A 4314-nucleotide genomic window follows, 5' to 3' on the forward strand; every position below is an offset into this window, starting at 1 on the left:
AAAACACCAAAAAACAAAACAAAACAAAAAAACATCTGATGAGTAGATTCAACTAAAAAATTTGACATGCATTCTGTGAGTTGCTAAAGACTGAATATGGGCTAGCATGAAATTGTGATGTTCCAGCAGACCAGAGACAAAGGCAAATTGGCATTTTCTTAGGGTTGTTTCTCCTGGAATCCTACCACCTGCTCATTTGGAAGATCAGGAAGATACTTAGAAGGTTTTCCCATGTGGTGTTTACTTGGCAGGGGCAGGAGGTACTTCACAAATCCATCCAGACCAATATCAGAATTCTACGTATACAGTAGTCACTCCTTATCCATAGGGTATGCATTCCAAGACACACACCCCTCAGTGAATACCTAAAACCAGGGATAGTATAGAAACTTATATAAACTATGTTTTTCCCTATAGATATATGCCTTGATAAATTTTAATTTATAAATTAGGCATAGTAAGATAATAACAACAAGTAATAATAAAAGAGAACAATCATAACAATATACTATAATAAAGTTATCTGAATGTGATCTCTCTTCTTTCTCTTTCTCTGTTAACTCATGTAGGGATATCAAGACAGCTACTAAGTGACTAATTGGTGGGGAGCATATATAGCTTGGATATACTGGACAAAGGGAAGATTCATGTCCTGGGAGGAATAGAGTGGAACGAGATTTCATCTCACTACTCAGAATAATGTATTATTTAAAATTTAAAAATTGCTTATTTCTAGAATTTGCAATTTAATATTTTCAGACTGCAGTTGGCAGTAGATAACTCAAACCAGGGAAAGCAAAATCACAATTGAGAACTAACTACTATATATTATCATAATAAAATAAAATAAAAATCCTTTAATATAAATTGATTTTAAAATGCATTGGTGGAAACCCACTATTGAAGAAAGAGGAGAGAAATATGGGGGGAATTCTAGCCCTGGCTAGGATGAGTGGTGCAAGTGGGGGTGAAAGAAGTAATCACTGAATAGGCTAAATAGCAGAATTGAGAAGATAAATGTAGAGTAGAATTTTAGAAACTGTGAGAGAGAGAGAGAGAGAGAGAGAGAGAGAGAGAGAGAGAGAGAGAGGAAATAGACTGAATATTATGAACAACACCTCAGAAGCCTGGAGGAGCATAATGAAGAATTTAACATTTGTTATACTGAAATCCTAGAAGAAGAGAAGAAAGAGGGTGGTCTGATTAAGAGATATATGAAAAGTAATGGGCTAGCTTTTCTGAACTTTGACAAAGTATATAAGCCTTCTTAAAATAAATGATAGATAGATAGATAGATAGATAGATAGATAGATAGATAGATAGATAGATAGATAGATAAATAGCTGGGTGAACATCAGACAGGAAAAATCCAAAGAAGTTCATGGCAAGGAACATCATAATTGCTTAAAAATAAAGACAAAGAAAAACAATATTGAAACCAGCAGATAGTGGGGGAAACAATTACAATGACAGCAAATTTGGCATCAGAAGTGATAGAGGTGAGAAATAAATGTCACATTTTTCAAGTGCTGATGGAATAAAATGTTCAGAATACTAAATCCAGAAGAGAAAAAAAAAAAGTCTTTAGGAATGAAGTGGTATTCCAGACAACCTCAGAAGATGTAAACTAAGAGATTCTTCTGCCAATGCAACCTACTTGAAAATAAATAACCATGAAATGAAATTAATACAAAGGATTGGATAAATAAATAAACTGAAGAGAAGGTATAAATCTTTACAGAAAAATTTCTGACTTATGAATGTAAAAAGAATGCAGTAACGACAAAGATTCCCCTTAAACCAACTCTAACCAGGCTCCTGTAAGACCTTTTATGATGAAGGCACATCCTTGGGCCTCATCCCTAAGAGCAAGAATCTTGCTAAGTCAGTTTAGATAGAATCCCTCACCCTTGATATCTGGACAGCTTCTAATCTCCTGCAATCCCCCAAGTGACACCCAATCACCCTGGTGTACCTATAGCAAGAATCTGCTCTTACCCCTCATGTTACCTCCTAGTAATTTATATCCACTGATGCTCCTCTCACTCCCCATCTCTCATACATCCTATTTCTAAACTATGAATCCCACTTTCCCTTTTTGTAATTGAAGTTGAGCCTGATCTCTCTACCCTAGATAAGTAGTCCCTTTTAAATAAAGTCTTCCTTACTCTCCTATATAAAACCTTAATATGCAAATTGATGTAAACGGCAGGGCGACTGGTCACTATGATATAAACTGACCATCAGGGGGCAGACGCTCAATGCAGGAGCTGCCCCCTGGTGGTCAGTGTGCTCCCACAGGAAAAATGCTTCTCAGCCAGAAGCCAGGCTCATGGCTGCTGAGTGCATCAGTGGTGGTGGGATCCTAAGGACCCCTCGGGGGATGTCCACCTGCCAGCGGGGAGCAGGCCTAAGCCAGCAGGTGGACACGGCAGGTGGACATCCCTTGAGGGGTCCCAGACTGCGAGAGGGAGTAGGCTGGGCTGAGGGACCCCTCCCCCCAGTGTACGAATGTCATGCACTGGGCCTCTAGTCTTTAATAAGTACCATGAATATTTATTTTAACAGTTAGTAAAACCCTATTACAACACCACAGTCATACTTGTAAGCTAATAAGTGTCAAAATGTATGATCAACATCTTTAGGAGATGCAAAATATTTACCTAGCTTCAAACCTCTCCCTGAAAAAAACTAATTTACTATGGTGATTTTCATATATATCCATCCCCTTAAAAGTAAGCTAAATTTAGTGACTTGCTTCTATCGAATATAGTTTAAAAAAACAATAGCAGTAACTGTATAATAGAGAAACCTGACAAATACCATACTAGCCAAGGGATCAAGGTTATGACTGGGAATGAGTCATGTGGATATTATGTTCCTCCCCATACAATGGGATGAGAAGATCACCACCTCTGTGGTATTCAAACATAGCCAAGTAGGATAGTGGCCTATAAGTTATTTGACTGGTATCCTTAAAAAGTGTCTATATCATAAAACAAAAAGAAAAAAATCACAGATTAAAGGAAGCTAAGGTAATATGATGTCTAAATGCAACATAATACACATAATTCTGGAATTAAAAAAAATAGTAGAAAAACTAGGGTAATGAATATAGTCTGCAATTTAGCTATTGTACTTTGTACCAAAGTTAATTGCTAAGTTTTGATAATAGAAAAAATATATAAGTCTATGAAGTCAGGAAGTTGAAGGAAGCAAACAGGATATATCCATAGAATATGCCAGGACACATTATAAGGTTTTAAAATTATATGAGATCCGAGAGAAGGTTACAAGGGATCCCTCTGTGCTATCTTTGCTCTTCTTCTGAAATGCATCATTATTTCTAAACAAAAAAGTTTTTAGAAAATTCTGAGATGAAAATCTGTGGTATCTCCAGCTTCAATAATTCTCCCTCAATATGTTCTATTCTCTTTTCTTTTTCAATGTTCTCTTATCTGATCCTTGTTTTTACTCCATCTCTAGTGACATCTGAATTTTATTGTGATATCCATAAGAAAGGACATAGAAATAGGAATGCAAAATACATTTTTTGAAATATTCAAATTTAAGAAGCACATTTGTGAATTTAAATCCTTTCATGAAATCCTTCACTTGAATATAAACAGGGATGAATTAATAATGAAATAAATGCTGTGTCATCATAGAATGATTCCTGACAGCACCATTCTCTCACCTAAAGGACATTCTGGTGCACATGAAATTGTTCCTTAAGGGTCAATTGCCTATTTCTATTACTAGGAACACTTTTTTCCCTGTCCTTATCCTGCCCCTGGGAAGATATCTCCCACATATGACTTAGCTTCAGTAATGCTACTTTCTCTTACTCACAATTGATGGCTTATGTATTACTTAATATTTCAACACCTACGTTATTATTTATTAATTTACTTATTTTAAATATGTTTGTATTAATTTGAGAGAGAGAGGAAGTGAGAGGGAGACAGAAACATCAATGAAAGAGAATCATTGTCTGCCTGCCTCCTGCAAGCCTCCTACTCGGGATCCAGCCTGAAACCTGGGCACGTGCCCTGACTGCGAATCAAACCTGTGACCTCGTGGTGCATGGGTCAAGACTCAACCACTGAGCACACCAGCTGGGCAGTCTATGTTATTTTTGTTTCTTGTTGTTGTTTTTTAACAAAAACAATTCAACATCATTTATTGTCATCTGGTAGTAACTTAAGGGTATTGTAAGCCAATATGAATAAACTAGAGTCCTGGTGCACAAAAATTTGTGCACTCAGGGTTTCCTTCAGCCTGGCCTGTGCCCTCTCACAGTCTGGGACTCCT

The sequence above is a fragment of the Myotis brandtii genome, unplaced genomic scaffold (assembly GCF_000412655.1).
Source record: "Myotis brandtii unplaced genomic scaffold, ASM41265v1 scaffold440, whole genome shotgun sequence".
In the NCBI taxonomy this organism is placed as follows: domain Eukaryota; kingdom Metazoa; phylum Chordata; class Mammalia; order Chiroptera; family Vespertilionidae; genus Myotis; species Myotis brandtii.